Source organism: Musca autumnalis, unplaced genomic scaffold (assembly GCF_047663935.1).
Source record: "Musca autumnalis isolate F117 unplaced genomic scaffold, ASM4766393v1 scaffold_3, whole genome shotgun sequence".
NCBI lineage: Eukaryota > Metazoa > Arthropoda > Insecta > Diptera > Muscidae > Musca > Musca autumnalis.
In genome coordinates this window covers 35,367,617-35,387,050 of record NW_027411866.1, presented here as the reverse complement: position 1 = coordinate 35,387,050, position 19,434 = coordinate 35,367,617, and the positions used below count along the sequence as shown (strand labels likewise).

Here is a 19,434-nt window from a genome sequence, read left to right as displayed (position 1 = left end):
TATTGAAGCCGTTCTGAATGCCCAATAACAAATTCTCAACAGCAGTATTGCTTGTATTCCACAGAAGGACATGCAAGGAAGAACCAGCTGAACTTTCCAAGGCCGACGACGACAAATTAATAAAGGGTATGCATTAGCTTATTAGCGAGAACTGGTTAGAGGAACTCATACCCCAGAGGAGATGAGACGGTTTTCTTGAATTACAAGTGCACAGGTTTTCTCCCTTCTAAAATAGTTTCCAGCACATTGTATGAATGACTAAAGCCATATCAAACAACCGTAGGGATATCTTATAAATCCAACATTGATCTAACCATCGCCTTGTTACAAGTTCTGGAATAGACCCAAGAATTTTGATCCAGGAAACTCCATATATCCCCTTTTTTGTACTTTACTTAAATATCAACATTTAAATGTCTGACCTCGTAGTGTTGAATCCGCTTACGTTGGGCGCCATTACTACTACATCTTTGACATTTTGATTGGAATGATAACCGTAGCGTTTTCGGTCTTTAAAATTGTTAGGCGTGAGAGCCATATATGTTTTCAAATGACTGGTTTCGATGTCTTGCTTTAGCGGCCCATAGGATTTCGGACGGCCTTAAGTAGGGATTACATAATTTTAATCTGAGGAGAGTGGGCGTCGTTCGGCCCGTTTTAGTAAAGAGCAGCAACTGATTGGGGTTTTTGGAACGTTCGGAACATTATCCAGGGACGGATAATAAAATTAGACCGCTGCAATAAAGACCGCAGTGATTACCTGCATTAACAAGTAAAAAAGTGTCAGTCGGCTTTGCCGACAGAGGTATACCCTCAGCCAATGTGAATTGAAACTTTCATCTACGGACAGATAGAATGTATTTAGCGTCTCTTCAGAATTTTGTGGAATGGATCAGAATGGATGTAGATAAGGAATTAACACAAATGTTGAATTTTTGTGGGGGAGGTACCCTTAGGGAGGAGCGATATGGGCCAATTTAAAAGTTAAACTAAATTTTGACAAAATATTAGGAGATGCAAAGTTTGGACCAAACTGGTTGCACCATTCAAGTGATATCGTCCTAACATTTTAGTGAAATTTTTTAAATATTCGGGAGAAGTACCGGAGTTTGGGGACCGGTATTGCCCCACGAAGCTAAGTTTGGATAAAATATGACGAAGACCAAATGTTTCACCGAGAGCCTTTCGGGAAGTTTTCCCAAGAAATATAAACCTGCTCCTGTAAAAACTTTTACCGTCGTAATGGAGGTAGCGAATGCAAATCGCTTCAACAAAAATCAAAGTGATTCGAGAGCAGGTCTTAAAGTTAACTTATCCGAAATTTTGTGTGAGAGGTACCCGAAGGAGTGGACAAATATGGTCCATATTCGAACCTCACCTATATCTGGTAGATATATTAGGACGTGCAGAGTATGGATTACATCAGTCACTCCCTTCAAGAGTTATCGTGCGCATATTTTTTCCGAAGATTTTTGAATTTTTGTGAGGGAGGTACCTGAAGGAGTGGACCGACATGGCTTATCTTCGAACTTAAACTATGTTTGGACAAAATATTACGAAGGCCAAGTTTTGGACCGAATTGGCAGATCCGTTCGAGATTTATCTTGCGCTCCAACCACTACACACGGTGTCATAGGGGTTTTTTTTTTTGCACCTTTCAGGCTATTTTCTCAGGAAGTATGGACTTGCCCCTTATGAGACTTGTACCGTCGTATGGGGGACAGCGAATACAAGTTGCTACAACAAAAATCAAAGCGATTCGAGAGCAGGTCCTAAACTAAACATTTCCGAAATTTTGTGTGGGAGGTACCCGAAGGAGTGGACCGATTGAGTCCATATTTAAACTTCATCTAAGTCTGGTAGAACTTTCACGATGTACAAAGTGTGGGATAAATCGGTTACTCTCTTCAAGAGTTATCGTGCGCACAAATTTTCCGAACATTTTCGAACTTTAGTGGGGGAGGTACCGGAAGGAGTGGACCGATATAACCCATCTTCGAACTTAAACTAAGTTTGGGCAAAATATTACGAAAGCCAAATTTTGAACCGAATAGTTTGCTCCGTTCCAGAGTTATCGTGCGATCCGGCCAGCCAGACAGACGGACGGACATGGCGAAATCAACTCCAAATTTTCTGAAACACATTTCGTCCAAACATACTTGGGGTCTAAAACCATTATTTCGATGAGGCACATTTTGCCCGTATGAAAGTGTATATACCCTCGTTAGCATAAATGCTGAGGGTATAAAAACCAGGAGGGTTGAGTGCCCTTCAAATAATTTTAAAAACCAGGAGGGTTTTTTAAATTTTAAGTTCCCTAATATTTAACAAAAAACACAATCTTGACATGATGCCAGAAGGTTTGGGGACATTTCGGGACCAATTTCTCGCAAAGTTTTACCAGCAGAGATATAATGCCAGCCTGTGTAAATTCAGACATTCATCAATGGACGGTGGACTGTAACACAACTGAAATCCTTCTTTCCAAACAGTATGTATTTAGGAGGTTTTCAGAATTATGTGACATTTTTGGGTCTATGAACTTGCCGACAAAAATATTAAAACTTTTGGAACCTTAATTTTAACTCTTGTGGACGTTCTAAATAAATGGGGATATTTTGCCAATAATTTCGATTTGGATTTTTTCGGAGGAATACCTGAAGGAAATGAACGGACATAGTCCATGTTGGAAGTGGATCTAATTTTGGGACACATTTGTTTCGATAATTTTCGTGCTAACCAGCCATTTTAGTTGATTACTGTGGATTTTTTAGAGCTCTTGGATACATGGACTTGCCTGCGAAGAAATTATGTCGTTACAATCAGAATCAGATGGACTTGCTTCTACCGGACAAAGTTGCCTGATATATGTATGTAGTATATTTTCGAATTTGATTTAAGATTGAGAAGAATATTACAATGTGCAACGGCTGTAACAATGCGTATCCTCTTTATTGCGCTCACAAGCCATTTTTGTATCGTTGTAATCAGAACCGCAAGGACTATCTTCGGTAAATATTTTTAAACTGCACTTTTGCGAACATTTTGAGCTTTTGTGGGGGTCGTACCAGAAGCAGTGAACCGATATAGACCATCTTGAATTCGATGTTAAGTTGGAAGATATATTACGATGTGCAAAGTTTAGACCAATTTTAATTGGCGATCGTAGGGATTTTGGAGCTTTTGGGCCATTATCTGAGGCTTGCCGTGAAAAAAATTACATGATTGTAATCACAACTACAATAACTACCTTCGGTAAAAATTCCAGCAGAATCTACGAACAGTCCTTAGACTATACAAAAAAATTACATGATTGCAATCAAAACTACAATAACTACCTTCGGTAAAAATTCCAAAAGAATCTACAAACAGTCCTTAAACTATACATAAGCGATAATTTTGAACATTTGTTAGAACGTACCAATATAGGATATCTTCGACTTTGATTTAAGCTTCGGTGATTTACGATGTGCTCAGGATAGACTATTATCAGTCTCTACTTTCCATAGACTGAGATTGGTCTAACATTTTAAAAACGATCCTCGAACATTCCTTAAACTACACTAAAATATTAAATTTTTTGTGGGATCTAAAATCATTATTATGATGAGCCAACGTTTTTATCGTATCAAAGGGTATACACCCTCTTTAGGTATAAGGCATATCCTCATCATTCCAAACACCTCTCGCAAGGGTCAATTGGAGACTTCTCAACATTCACCTTTTTCAAATGTAATTCGAATCATTTTGGTTGTAATTCTAGAATTTCATATGTGATTCGTAATATTTTATTTGTAATTCGAGAATTCCATTTGTAATTCGAATTATTCCATTTGTAATTCGAATTATTTTATTTGCAATTCGAATTGTTTTATTTGCAATTCGAATTGTTTTATTTGTAATTCGAATTATTCCATTTGTAATTCAAATTATTCCATTTGTAATTCGAAACATTTCATATGTAATTCGAAAATTTTCAAATTTCAAATTAAATAATTCAAATTACAAATAGAAACATATGAATTTCAAATGAAATAATTCGAATTACAAATGAAATAATTCGAATTACAAATGGAATAATTCGAATTACAAATGGAATAATTCGAGTTACAAATGGAATAATTCGAGTTACAAATGGAATTCTCGAATAACAATTAAATTGTTTCGAATTACAAATGGAATAATCGAATTACAATTAAAATGTTACGAATTACCACTGGAATGTTTCGAATAACATCTGAAAAAGGTGTAGTTAACAAGTTGATATACTCGTACACAAATAAATTTTAACTAAGTTGAGAAGCTTCCCCTTAAAAGGTTGCCACCGTGATGCAATGGTAAGCACGTCCGCCTTCACTCTGTATAGCCCTATATAGCTGTATACCTACACATTTCTGGCGAAAAGTTTTTAGACTCACAGTAGACTAAATACCAAGTCATATTTCGGTAAGATAAACCTTCAAAATACCGAAAATTAAGAGGTATGCTTCTATAGGGATATAGGAAAACGTAGACCTATACTGATAATTCTCTTCTGGAATATTTTATAACCCCATGGAAGACTAAATAACAAATTTCAGTCTTTCGGTGGGATATTGACGTCACAACATTCAGAATTACAAAAATCGGGAGGAACCGTTCTATAGGGCCTATTATATAAGCGTGGGCCTATACCGATGAATTACAGCCATTTCGATAGGTTGTTGTGGCCACAACCTTCAAAATACCGAAAATCGGGAGGTACCGTTCTATGGGGGCTAAATGCAGGCTTCGACCTGTACCGACAAATTTCTGGGGGAAAATTTTATACCACCAACGAAGACTAAATACCAAATTTCTGCCATTTTGGTGGGCTATTGTGGCCACAATCTTCAAAATACCGAAAATCGGGAGGTACCGTTCTATGTGGGCTATATGCAGGCGTGGACATGTACCGAAAAATTTATGAGGGAAAGTTTAATACCACCAACGAAGACTAAGTACCAAATTTCAGCTATTTCGGTGGAATATTGAGGTCACAATCTACAAAATAACGAAAATCGGGAGGTACCGTTCTATGGGGGCTAAATGCAGGCTTCGACCTGTAGCGACAAATTTCTGGGGGAAAATTTTATACCACCGACGAAGACTAAGTACCAAATTTCTGCCATTTCGGTGGGCTATTGTGGCCACAATCTTCAAAATACCGAAAATCGGGAGGTACCTTTCTATGGGGGCTATATGAAGGCGTGAACCCATACCTAAAAATTTCATATGTAAATTTCTATACCCCCAACGAAGACTAAATACCAAATTTTAGCCAATGCGGTGTGATAATGATGCTAAAGCTTTCAAAATACCGAAAATCGGGAGGTACCGTTCTATGGGGGCTAAATGCAGGCTTCGACCTGTACCGACAATATTATGGGGGAAAATTTTATACCACTATCGAAGACTAAATACCAAATTTCTGTCATTACGGTGGGCTATTGTGGCCACAATCTTCAAAATACCGAAAATTGGGAGGTACCGTTCTATGTGGGCTATATGCAGAGGTGGGCCTGTACCGACAAATTTATGGGGGAAAGTTTAATACCACCAACGAAGACTAAGTACCAAATTTCAGCTATTTCGGTGGAATATTGAGGTCACAATCTACAAAATAACGAAAATCGGGAGGTACCGTTCTATGGGGGCTAAATGCAGGCTTCGACCTGTAGCGACAAATTTCTGGGGGAAAATTTTATACCACCGACGAAGACTAAATACCAAATTTCTGCCATTTCGGTGGGCTATTGTGGCCACAATCTTCAAAATACCGAAAATTGGGAGGTACCGTCCTATGTGGGCTATATGCAGAGGTGGACCCATACCGACAAATTTCATATGGAAATTTTTATACCCCCAACGAAGACTAAATACTAAATTTGGCTAACGCGGTGTGATAATGATGCTAAAGCCTTCAAAATACCGAAAATCGGGAGGTACCGTTCTATGGGGGCTATATTAAGGCATGGACCTGTACCGACAAATTTATGGGGGAAAGTTTAATACCACCAACGAAGACTAAGTACCAAATTTCTGCTATTTCGGTGGAATATTGAGGTCACAACCTACAAAATACCGAAAATCGGGAGGTACCTTTCTATGGGGGCTATATGAAGGCGTGGGCCAATACTGACAAATTTTACCCTGATGAAGAATATATATACTTTATAGGGTCTCTGATGAATATTTCGATGTGTTACAAACTCCATATTATGGTGGAGGGTATAATAATTAATGTAATTAAATATCACACATATATACATATATATTTTATCTTAGTCGGGGTTGCGTTTAATTTGAGAGATTCCATCATGAATAAGAATATACATATTGAAACTAACAGCCTGTTTATATTATACCTTTTTGCATGGTTAACCCTCTTTATGAGGATTTATTTGACATATACCAAATGGAATTGACATTTGAAACCCAGTGGGTTTGTTAAATCTGGTTATACATAAACGTACTATAAGTGAAAAATTATTTTTTAGTTTTCAGTGCATTTATAAATAAAACACTGTAACTTATATTTTTATATTTATACCCTCAGCATTTATGCTAACGAGGGTATATACACTTTCATACGGGCAAAATGTGCCTCATCGAAATAATGGTTTTAGACCCCAAGTATGTTTGGACGAAATGTGTTTCAGACAATTTTGAGTTGATTTAGCTATGTCCGTCCGTCTCTCTGTCTGTCCGTCTGTCTGCCTGGCTGGCTGGTGCGCACGATAACTCTCGAACGGATAAACCGATTCGGTTCAAATTTTGGCTTTCGTAATATTTTGTCCAAACTTGGTTTAAGTTCGAAGATGAGCTATATCGGTCCACTCCTTCCGGTACCACCCCCACAAAAGTTCCAAAATGTTCGGAAAATTTGTGGGCACGATAACTCTTGAAGGGAGTAACCGATTTGGCCCATACTTTGCACATCGTGAAATTTATACCAGACTTAGATGAGGTTCCAATATGGACTCAATCGGCCCACTCCTTCGGGTACCTTTCACACAAAATTTTGGATAAGTTCAGCTTAGGACCATCTCTCGAATCGCTTTGATTTTTGCTTTAGCAACTTGTATTCGCTGCCCTCCATACGCCGGTATAAGTTTCATCAAGGGCAAGTCTATACTTCCTGAGAAAATAGCCTGAAAGTTGCAAAAGACCCCTATGACACCGTGTGAGGAGGTTGAAGGGCAGAATAACTCTCGAACAGGTCTGCCGATTCGGTCCAAAGTTTGACCTTAGTAATATTTTGTCCAAACATAGTTTAAGTTCGAAGATAAGCCATATCGGTCCACTCCTTCAGGTACCTCCCACACAAAAGTTCAAAAATGTTCGGAACAATTGTGCGTACGATAACTCTTGAAGAGAGTGGCCGAATTGGTCCATACTTTACACATCCTAATATATCTACCAGATATAGATCAGGTTCAAATATGGACTATATTTGTCCACTCCATCCGGTACCTCCCACACAAAATTTCGGAAACATGTTCACTTTAACACCTGCTTTGGAATCGCTTTGATGTTTGTTGAAGCAACTTGCATTCGCTGCCTCAATTGCGATGGTAAAAGTTGTTTCAGGGGCAAGTCCATACATCTTGAGCAAACATTCCTGAAGTTGTAAAAAACCCCTATGGTACCATATGCAGTGGCTGGAGATCCATTCTTTATGGTATCTCCTCCGCAAAACTTTTGATCTCTAATCCTAATCAACATTTTTGTCAGTTCAAACGCCCAAAATTTTTAAAACTCCCTAAATACATGCGTTTTTTGGGAAAAAAATTGTTTCAATATACATAGGCTGAGGGTTTATCTCTGTCGGCAAAGCCGACTGATACTTTTTTACTTGTTTTGATTTCATATTCATATATTGTCATCCAAATCTGAAAAGTGTGCAAAGTTTTAGTTCGATGATTTACCAGATTTGAAATAAACGGACACCAAAGCAAGTTAAATAAAACACTGTAAAAAATCGAATTACAGCATTAGTAAGTACTCTCCATGGGTTTTAAAACTATACCCATATTGCATATGTTATCGTAATAATGGTGATAAAAGCAAAAAAAAGTCAAGATCCGTATTTTGGGAACTATGTGCTTCCTCCCGGAGGAGAAATATATATTGTTGTGATCCGGATAACTATATATGATAACAAATTTCAATCCCATCCGAGAGGTGCCCCTAAACGACATTTGTTTTATATAAAAAATAATTTTTTTTTTATCAAAATTGACGTCAAAAACTTTCCCTCCAAAATACCACAAAAAAATTAAAGAAAAAATTAACAGTTGCAAACATTGTAAATATTATCAGAATTTACACATTTTCTACTCTAAAACACACACACACCGAGAAAAAGGGGAGCATATGCAAAGATAGCATTGCATATCGCTGCTCTCTGCTCGCTCTCAATGTGTGCAGGTTTCTCCCAATGCTTTATTTAGTGTGGGTGGATGTCATCATATTCGGATTTCACATTCATTGTTTCACTGCCTACAATGGTGTTGTTGTGGGTGTTCTAAATAAGCAGCTCCCACATACACACATACCGATGATGTTATCAACTCTTTTTCCGCTCTTTAAAAAAAGAAAACTGAGCAAAACAGCAAACCTAATGGGAATTGCTTTACTCTATTTAAAATAGCACTCAGGCATTTAATAAACTTAGCACGTTATTTAATTGTTGTTGTTTTTGTTATTTTTGCCTCTCTTTGGCTGTGTTTATTTTACACGTTTTTACTTTTTTTTTGTTATTACTGTTGTTGTGTTATCGTTTCACTTTTTCCATTTTATTGTGTTATGTATTTTTTGCTTCTTGTGTTTGCTTTTTTTGTTGATGCTGTTTTTGTTGTTGTTTTATTGGCTTCACACCACACTTGTATTTCCTCTTTTTATTAACACTATTCACCACCAGATGGCTCTGGTTTTCATTTTGATTTTGCTTTGAAGAATTACCTTTTGTTGTATGCTCTCACCACTCTCTCACGTTATAATACTCCCGTTGTTTGGGGGGGCTGCTGTTGTTACTCCTCCAATCAGCTGTTTATGTTGTTGGAGAGCCAAACACACACAGCTGACTAAGTGCTGTGTGTGTGTGCTGGGCTCTGAGACACACGCTCCCGTTTGCTACTATTTATTTTTGTTGTTGTGGGTTCTCTTTTTTCACTTTATTTTTTATTTTTCTTATTTGGATCTATGTATGTAGGAGTGTGTGTGTGTTTTTTTTTTGTACAAATGTAATATTGGGGGATATTTGGTATGTGCTGCCCCGTCTGTTATATCTGATGTCGTTACCGCGGTCGCCGATTTTGTTTTTTTTTGTTTTGTCGTCACTGGTTCATATAGAAAGAAGAAGAAGAGTAAAAATCGGCCAAAGGAAAAAACACCTTGGAGGGGTTTTTCCACCAAAACAAAATTCGTTTGGGAAGTTTCAAGTTATTGCATATTTGACGTTTTCCGTTTTATTCCGTGAACGGCACTTTTTCTACGAAAAAAAAACTAAATTTTTTTCAACTTTCGTCGGACGTCTTCGAAAACTTTACACTGCAAAATTATTTTTATTTTTCTGTTTCACAACCTTATTTTGCTCTTTGAATATTTCTTCTAATTTTTTTCCTTTGCTAAATTTGCTTCTTTTTTTGCTCGCTTCAAATTCAATTCACAGCGCTCTCCGCACGAAACGACGTCTCGCTTGTACTTAGTTCACGATACTAGATATAGACACCAGCGACACCAGCCAGCGAACGGAGCTCAGCAGTAGTACACCAAATACTCAGCATTCAGTGTGGCACACATTCGTTCGTACATACGACGGACGGCGGAGCAGTACAAATAACTTATTGAAACAATCGCACATACAAACTTACACACATATCTATCCAACACAACACTCATTGGCGTTCACAAGTATTTTGGTCAGAGTTGCCAATATGGTGAAGGCAAAGAAAATCGCCAAAAAAGCTTGCAAGAAAACGCTTGCATGGTTTAATTTTAGAAACCCCCCAATAAATATGTAAGGAGGGGGGTATGTGTGTGCGTGTGAGTGTTTGCCAAGCAGAGTGCGTGTATGTGTTTGACATAGACAAATTATGTACACCCCAAACAAAAAAAAAGCAGCATGATAACAACAACAACAAAAAAAAGAGCTAACCATGAGCAAAGGACTTTCCCCCCACCAACAAAAATCGGAAAACAAAAACACCGAAAAACATTTGGTAAAAGGTGTAACAAACATTTGGCCTAAGCCATCTACAATATTTATGGCATCATACATATGCCCTGTTGTTGTAGTTGTTGTTGCTGCTGCCACTGCTATTGTTTTTCTGTTCAAGCAATCAAGCAAACACAACTGTCACTTGAAAGCTTCAAACAAATGCTGTTGCTGATAAAACGCATCAAGTGCGCTTGATGTTATTGACAGTGAGGAGCAAAAGTGAGTAAGGAATGTGAGTGAATTTATCTTAAGGGTCCTCAGGAATTTTACTATAGGAAAATTTATCCTCTGAGAACTGTTTAAAATATTTTCGCAAAGAATAGCCGAAATTAAAATTTGCCAACACCCCAGAGTTATTGCCCATGACGCGAGAGTGTGTCTCGTGGTCGTGTTATAAAATAGTTGGTCTCGCAGTTTTTGCAGTGTTTGCGTTGGGCGCCAATATTCGTAAATTCTTGTATTTGTTTTAAGTAATGCCCAAAACCGCCTTGGTCCTTAAAATAGTTTTGCAGAGGCAGTCACAGTGTATTGTCAGGACTTCTAGCTTCGATTTTTAGGGCTAATTAACGTTGGGCGCCATATTTGCACGCTATATAAACACGTGTTAAGTGCTTTTGATGATATTGAAAATTTCTGATTAAATTTTACTCTAGAAATATTTTCAAGAAGAATAGCGATCAGCAAAACTAGGATTATTGTATCCTCAGCCTTCAGGCTAATATGGTTATAATCACTTAGATACGATCAAAAATGTGCCTTATCGAAATAATGGTTGTGGGCCTCAAGTACGTTTGGACAAAATCTGTTTCAGATAATATGGAGTTTGATGTCTGTCAGCCGATTTGGTCCAATATTTTGTCCAAACTTAGATCAAGAACGTCTCCTATAAAGTTCATTTTTTTCGTTAAAATGCCGTGCACGATAACTCTGGAAGACAAACATCGATTTCTACCAAACTTTTCACAACGTAATATTTTTTCCGGACACAGATTAGATTCGAATATGGACCATATCGGTCGTAAAACATCAAATTTTTTTGGCAATAATGCCTCTGACCGTTTTGACATTTTTTGCACAAGGTTTTCTTCGCTATCCCTATTACAAAATTACTTTTTTTCGGGAGCAAGGACAAATTTCCCATGATAATAGCCAAAAGCTGAAAACCCTGCCGATAATAACTAAAATGATTGATAAACACGACAACTTGAAAATTGAGTATCCTATTTGGCAGAAACTTTGAACATCGTAAAATTTCTTTTAAATACTTTTTTATAACCTCCACCTTAATATGGAGGGTATAATTAAATCAAAGACCCTATAAACTGTTTATATTCTTGATCAGGGTAAAATTGTACGTCGATATGAACATGTCCGTCTATCCGTCTGTCTGCCGTCTGTTGAAATAAAACTTGGTATAGAAATTTCTATTACTACTAGGATTTTTGGTATTGCAAATGGGCTATATCGGTCCACGTTTTGATATTGCCCCCATAGAACGGTACCAACCGATTTTCGGTATTTTGATGCTTTTAGCTTCATTATCACACCGAAATGGCTGAAAGTTGGTATTTAGTTTTCGTTGGGGGTATAAAACTTTCCCCCAGAATTTTGTTGGTATAGCGCCACGCCTTCATATAGCTCTCATAGAACGGTACCTCCCGATTTTCGGTATTTTGTAGGTTGTGGCCTCAATATTCCACTGAAATGGCTGAATTTTAGTAATTAGGTTTCATTTGGGGTACAAAACTTTCCATATGAAATTTGTCGGTATAGGTCCATGCCCTCATATAGTCCCCATAGAAAAATACCTACCGATTTTCGGTATTTTGAAGGTTGTGGCCTCAATATTCCACCGAAATGGCTGAAATTTGGTACTTAGTCTTCGTTGGGAGTATTAAACTTTCCCCCAGATTTCCGGTATTTTGAAGGTTGTGGCCTCAATATTCCTCCAAAATGGATAAAATTTGGTATTTAGTCTTCGTTGGGGGTACAAAACTTTCCCCCAGAAATTTGTCGGTATAGGTCCACGCTTTCATATAGCCCCCATAAAATGGTACCTCCTGATTTCTGGTATTTTGAAGATTGTGACCACAATAATCCATTGAAAGGGTTGAAATTTGTTATTTAGTCTTCGTTAGGGGTATTCAAATTTTCCCCTCTAAATTTGTCGGTATAGGCCCCATAGAATGGTACCTCCGGATTTTCGGTATTTTGAAGGTTTTGACCACAATAATCCATCGAAATGGCTGAAATTTGGTATTTAGTCTTCGTTGAATACCCCCAACTTTCCCCTCTAAATTTGTCGGTATAGGTCCACGCCTTCATATAGCCCCCATAGAATGGTACCTCCGGATTTTTAGAATTTTGGAGGTTTGTGACCACAACCTTCAAAATAACAAAAATCAGTAATTAAAGTGGCCTCAATATTCCTCCGAAATGTCTGAAATTTGGTTTTAGTCTTATCAACTTTCCCCTCTAAATTTGTCGGTATAGGTCCACGCCTTTATATAGTTCCATAGAACGGTATATCCCAATTTTTGATATTTTGAAGGTTGTGGTCTCAATATTCAACTGAAATTGCTGAAATTTGGTATTTAGTCTTCGTTGGGGGTACAAAATTGTCCACTTGCAATTTTTAGGTATAGGTCGACGCCTTCAGATTGCCCTTATAGAGCGGTACATCCCGATTTTCGGAATTTTGAAGATTTGTGGCTAAAACCTTCAAAATACCAAAAATCGGGCACCGAAATGGCTGAAATTTGGTATTTAGTCTACGTTGGAGGTAAAAACTTTTCCGACTGAAATTCTCAGTATAGGCCAAGTTTCGATATAGACCCCATAGGGCGGTACCTTCCGATTTTCGTAATTTATAGGGTTGTGCGGTCAATATCCCACCGAAATGACTCAAATTAGGTATTTAGTCTTCCATCGGGTTATAAAATATTCCAGAAGAGAATTATCAGTACAGGTCCACGTCTTCCTATATCCCCCATAGAAGCGTACCTCTTGATTTTCGGTATTTTGAAAGTTTTAGCCACATTATCTTACCGAAATATCGGAAGTTTGGTATGTAGTCTCCTTTGAGTCTAAAAACTTTCCGCCAGAATTTTTTCGGTATAGATCGGCTATAACTACATAGAAAGGTACTTTCCAATTTTTGGTATTTTCAAATTGCAGAAATTTGGTCTTTAGTCTTCTTCATAAACGAAGGGAACTTAATTGTTCCATTTTACTTCAATACAACTCGTCGTGGAGGGAATAACAAGTTCGGCCTTTCTTACTTGTTGTCTTAAGTGGAGTTTAAAGGCTCTTCGAGGATTGTTTTGATTTTTTTTGTTAACCAGAGATACTCCTGTGGTGCTGTTTGGTCCAGTTCAAAAGCTCTAAAATATCCTACGATGACCAACTAAAATGACAGGTGGTCTTAATAACTATCGAAATATGCGACTGATATTGGTCCAAATTTTACACATCGTAATATTTCCTCAAACTTCAATCACGTTCAAATATTGGCTATATTAGACAATTCCTTCGCAGCCCTGGATTTCGGCGTCTATATTTGTGAAGTAGTTTCCAATGAATTGATATTCGAAACTGTCTTGATCCTTAATCCTGGCCTCTAAGCCTTTATTATGCGGTTTTTTAACGTTGGGCGGCACAAGGGAGTTGTCATTCTCCTGCTGCGCTCGTCTTTCCGGTTGGCGGGTGGCAGTTTTTGTGATATGTTGAATCAAAGCTGTCTGAGAGCAGCCTTCGACAAAGCTGATACAACATGTTCCGTTAACCTTGGGGATCTCTTGGACATTGGATATGCTGCGGTTAGAAAAGTCGCATCGAACAGAGAGTAATCTCTAAAGAATGTTCGATATTCTTTCCTCTGAATACGGCAAATCTGGGATATCGTAATAGCTCCCTTAAAATAAACAACTACGATAGGAAAGAAAAATAAAAGGGAAAAAGTTACGGTGCAGGCCCCAAATGAACCAGTGACGACGGTTGTTGAGTATTTTTTCATTCGAATTGGAGGTCGCTTTTCCCAAGGAGGTAGCAGTTTTCTCAGTACTGGGCTTTTACTGCTTGGCTTTTTGATCATAGAAGGTCGATGGGTTAACTGGACTGGCTTTTACTGCTTGGCTCTTTGGTCAAGGACATCCGCATAGGAGTTCGACGGATCGATCCACTACCTGATAAACCATCGCCTTCTTGATGCCCGCTGACCCAGATGAAAATCAGGGACAGTCACTGGTTGCTTGTTATTTCTGCGATTATTTCACCTACCGTGGACAAGGAGCTCATACAGAAAATACCGGAGCTTTAGGATCCAGATCTTCTTATATTTGGCTGGACTAGTGCTAGCCTAAAATTCTTCAAGAGGAATGATGGTATAGATATCAAGGTTGGTGTGGACTCTATATAGGAGTGTTTAAGGAAGCGGGAGGGAAATTTGAATTACGGGTTGTATGGATTCTGTTTTGTCTGAATCCACCTTAAACAATTTATTAATAAGAGGAAAGCGGCAAGCGTTTCACTTCGTGGACAGTTGTAAAGCCGTTACAGCCGAACTACTCTTGTTCCTTCCGAATTATGAAGTAGACATTGCGTAGAACAGGAATCAGATATATTGCTCAAGAATATAATTTCTGGACTATGAAATGTCAACTGTGACGTCTTCGGTTCGTCCCAGTTGGACAAGGTGAGGTCTTGGGTAGTAGGTATGAAGAGCTTAAATTTATTTTTTGTATCTAATTACAGTAATGGAGACATGTGTACGGTAAGACTGCAGCATGATACTGTGAAAGTCACACTCCAGTTTTGAATCTACTCCACCGAAACTGAGTGGTCGCAAGATGCTGAAATAAAAGATGCGGATATGTAACGTCGTTCTATTTCGGAGTATATGGAAACACTTTTCAAAGTTTCTTTTAATGGAGTTTGCCAAATTTCTCATATAAATCCGAGAAGAATCAACTGAAACTACCAACACAGAACTACCAAAATCTCAGCTAGAGACTATAGGACTCAACATTAAATGTCAGGGAAATATCAATGAAAATGGATGTATCCTAAGGAATTATGAGCATACTTTAAATTGGATCATCGATGGAAATCCAGCGACCTGTCTTGAGGTTTGAAGAAGAAGATCTTCGCTATCAGGAAAACAGCAGAATTGGTAAAAAATCTGCATGCTGAGATCTTTGAACCGGTGAATAACTTTATGGATAGTCAAACGTCTATTAAAGCCATTATATCCTTTATAATGAAATCTGAGGATGTCCTTATGGGAATCGAAAGGGCAGATCCCAAACAACAAGTTCAGCAACCACTGAGTCCAACAAAGCACCTATGTATATGCCGTTTTTTTCAACAATTTGAAACGTTCTTTGATAAAAAAGTCATAGAATTTTTGGACAATTAATCAAGGTAAACTGTAAACTGATCTTCCGACGGATTACCCAGTCACTTTGGCTTGATTCTTTAACTTAATAACGTTGGGCGCTATAATTTAAACATATACATATGACATACAAAATGCCTTCGTGAATTTGTTATTTTTCACATTTTTATTTGATGATGACCCGGCCTTTATCCTCAACATTTTGATCATGAGGGTCATAGCTGGATTGTATAGTCTCATATTCTTGATTCTGAGGTTTGCTAATGTTGGGCGCCATAATCTACAAATATTTATGGCTACAGTTCTATGGTAACGGATTGGATCAAAAGGTCGCAATCATGAACATGTTCGTTAAGTTGAATGCCTTGACAATGGTTGTGTTCGATTTGTCATTAATCCAACAATTATATAGTGGTGAAGTTATTCGAAGATAGTTTGCTTCGATTCTATTTCCGGTGTATATTCTCGTAATTTTTATGTCAATGACTTTATCCTAAAAATGACTTGCCGTGAGGGCCAAAGCAAAATTGCATAGTTCTTTGCCTTCATTCTGGGGTATATTAACGTTGGGCGCCATAATTTGTCTTCGCATTTTATAGAAAAACCTTGCTGAATAGGTTTTATCTCTAGAAATATTTATTGAATTTTTTTTTTCCTGTGGAAAAACATTGCTGAATTGGGTTTTTTATATAGGAAAACATAACTAAATTATAGTTTTCTGTAGAAAAAACATATCTGAATAGTTTTTTTTTATTGAAAGCTCTATACAAAATTTTTTCTAAAATCCGTTTTTTCTGTAAAAAACATCGCTGAACTATGTATTTCTATCGAAAAACTTCACTGGATAGCTTTTTTATATAAAAAACTTCGATAAATAGCCTTATTCTATAGAAAAACTTAGCTGAACCTTGTTTTTATGTAGAAAAAGCTGAATACCGTTCTCCTATATAAAATTCGCTGAATGGAGTATTTCTATAATGAATAGAGTTTTTTTATAGAAAAACTTCGCTGAAACGAGTTTTTCTACAGAAAAAACTTCGCTAAATAGAGTTTTTCTATAGAAAAACTTCGCTGACTAGAGTTTTTTTATAGAAAAACTTCGCTGAAAAGAGTTTTTCTATAGAAAAAACTTCGCTGAACAGATTTTTTCTATAGAAATACTTCACTGAATATCGTTTTTCTATAGAAAAACTTCGCTGAATAGAGTTTTTTATAGAAAAACTTCGCTGAAAAGAGTTTTTCTATAGAAAAAACTTCGCTGAACAGAGTTTTTCTATAGAACAACTTCGCCGAATAGAGTTCTTCTGCAGAAAAACTGACTAGAGGTTTTCTATTGAAAAACTTAGCCGGATAGGGTTTTTCTATAGAAAAACTTCGCTGACTAGAGGTTTTCTATTGAAAAACTTAGCCGGATAGGATTTTTCTATAGAAATAATTTCGCTGAATAGAGTTTTTCTATAGCAAAACTTCGCTGAATAGTGTTGTTATAGAAAAAACTTCTCTGAGTAGCGTCTTTCTATAGAAACCTTCGTTGAGCAGCATTTTCTTTAGAAAAACTTCGCTGATTAACGGCTTTCTATAGAAAAACTTTGCTGAGTATCGGGTTTCCATAGAGAAACTTCTCTGAATAGTGCTTTTCTGTTGATAAACTTCGCTGAATAGCGTTTTTCAGTTTTTTTCTATGGAAAAACTTTGCTGTATAGCGTTTTTTATAGAAAAACTTCGCTGAATAGGGGTTTTCTATAGAAAACCTTCGCTAAGCAGCACTTTTCTTTAGAAATACTGAATAACGGCTCTCTATAGAAAAACTTTGCTGAGTAGCGGTTTTCCATAGAAAAACTTCGCTGAATAGTGTTTTTCTGTTAAAAACTTCGCTGATTAGTGTTTTTCTGTTAAAAAACTTCGCTGAATAGCGTTTTCCAGCTTTTCTATGGAAAAACTTTGCTGTGTACCGTTTTTTTTATAGAAAAACTTCGCTGAATAGCGTTTTTCTATAGAAAAACTTCGCTGAATAGCGTTTTTCTATAGAAAAACTTCGCTGAATAGCGTTTTTCTCTAAAAAAAACTTCGCTGAATAGTGTTCTTCTACAGAAAAACTTCGATGAATAGCGTTTCTCTATATAAAAACTTCGCTGAATAGCGTTTTCCTATAGAAAAACTTCGCTGAATAGCGTTTTTCTATAGAAAAACTTCGATAAATAGCGTTTCTCTAGAGAAAAACTTCGCTGAATAGCATTTTTCTGTAGAAATCTTCGCTAAATATAGTTTTCCTACAAAAAAAAAACTTCACTGAATTTTGCTTTTCTATGGAAAACTTCGCTGAATAGAGTTTTTTTCTATAGAAAAACTTCGCTGAATAGCGTTTTTCTATAGAAAAACTTCGATGAATTCTATAGAAAAACTTCGCTGAATAGCGTTTTTCTATAGAAAACGTTCGCTGAATAGCGTTTTTCTATAGAAAACCTTCGCTGAGCAGCACTTATCTTTAGAAAAACTTCGCTGAATAACGGCTCTCTATAGAAAAACTTTGCTGAGTAGCGGTTTTCCATAGAAAAACTTCGCTGAATAGTGTTTTTCTGTTAAAAACTTCGCTGAATAGTGTTTTTCTGGTAAAAAAACTTCGCTGAATAGCGTTTTCAGCTTTTCTATGGAAAAACTTTGCTGTGTAGCGTTTTTTATAGAAAAACTTCGCTGAATAGCGTTTTTTTATAGAAAAACTTCGCTGAATAGTGTTTTTCTGGTAAAAAACTTCGCTGAATAGCGTTTTTCAGCTTTCCTATGGAAAAACTTTGCTGTGTAGCGTTTTTTATAGAAAAACTTCGCTGAATAGCGTTTTTTCTATAGAAAAACTTCGCTGAATAGCGTTTTTTCTATAGAAAAACTTCGCTGAATAGCGTTTTTTTTATAGAAAAACTTCGCTGAATAGCGTTTTTTATAGAAAAACTTCGATAAATAGCGTTTTTTTATAGAAAAACTTCGCTGAATAGTGTTTTTCTTTAGAAAAACTTCGCTGAATAGTGTTCTTCTACAGAAAAACTTCGCTGAATAGCGTTTCTCTATATAAAAACTTCGCTGAATAGCGTTTTTCTATAGAAAAACTTCGATGAATAGCGTTTCTCTATAGAAAAACTACGCTGAATAGCGTTTCTCTATAGAAAAACTTCCCTGAATATTGCTTTCTATAGAAAAACTACGCTGAATAGCGTTTTTCTATAGAAAAACTACGCTGAGTAGCGGGTTTCTATAGAAAAACTTCTCTGAATAGCACTTCGCTGAATAGAGTTTTTCTATAGAAAAACTTTGCTGAATAGGGGTTTTCTACAGAAAACCTTCGCTGAGTAGCACTTTTCTTTAGAAAAACTTCGCTGAATAACGGCCCTCTATAGAAAAACTTTGCTGAGTAGCGGTGTTTTTCTGTTAAAAAACTTCGCTGAATAGCGTTTTTCAGCTTTTCTATGGAAAAAATTTGCTGTGTAGCGTTTTTTATAGAAAAACTTCGCTGAATAGGGTTTTTCTATAGAAAAACTTCGCTGAATAGTGTTCTTCTACAGAAAAACTTCGATGAATAGCGTTTCTCTATATAAAAACTTCGCTGAATAGCGCTTTCCTATAGAAAAACTTCGCTGAATAGCGTTTTTCTATAGAAAAACTTCGCTGAATAGCATTTTTCTGTAGAAATCTTTGCTAAATATAGTTTTCCTACAAAAAAAAACTTCACTGAATTTTGCTTTTCTATGGAAAACTTCGCTGAATAGAGTTTTTTTCTATAGACAAACTTCGCTGAATAGCGTTTTTC

The 19,434-nt window shown here is 36.8% G+C and overlaps 1 protein-coding gene across 4 annotated transcripts in view; it reads right to left on the bottom strand.

Moving 5' to 3' along the window:
* Nucleotides 1-9,925, bottom strand: part of LOC141397760 (plasma membrane calcium-transporting ATPase 3-like) — an 83,301-nt gene extending 73,376 nt beyond the window's left edge. Inside the window, exons 1-2 of one of the 4 annotated variants that reach the window (XM_073974440.1) lie at nucleotides 9,608-9,804; nucleotides 8,986-9,362 (exon numbers count right to left, since the gene is read on the bottom strand). The gene's annotated coding sequence lies outside the window, so the exon portion shown is untranslated. Of the gene's footprint in view, nucleotides 1-8,985 lie in introns of all 4 variants that reach the window. The other 3 variants (XM_073974446.1, XM_073974442.1, XM_073974444.1) reach the window with 3 other exon arrangements.
* Nucleotides 9,926-19,434: the final 9,509 nt, after the last annotated feature.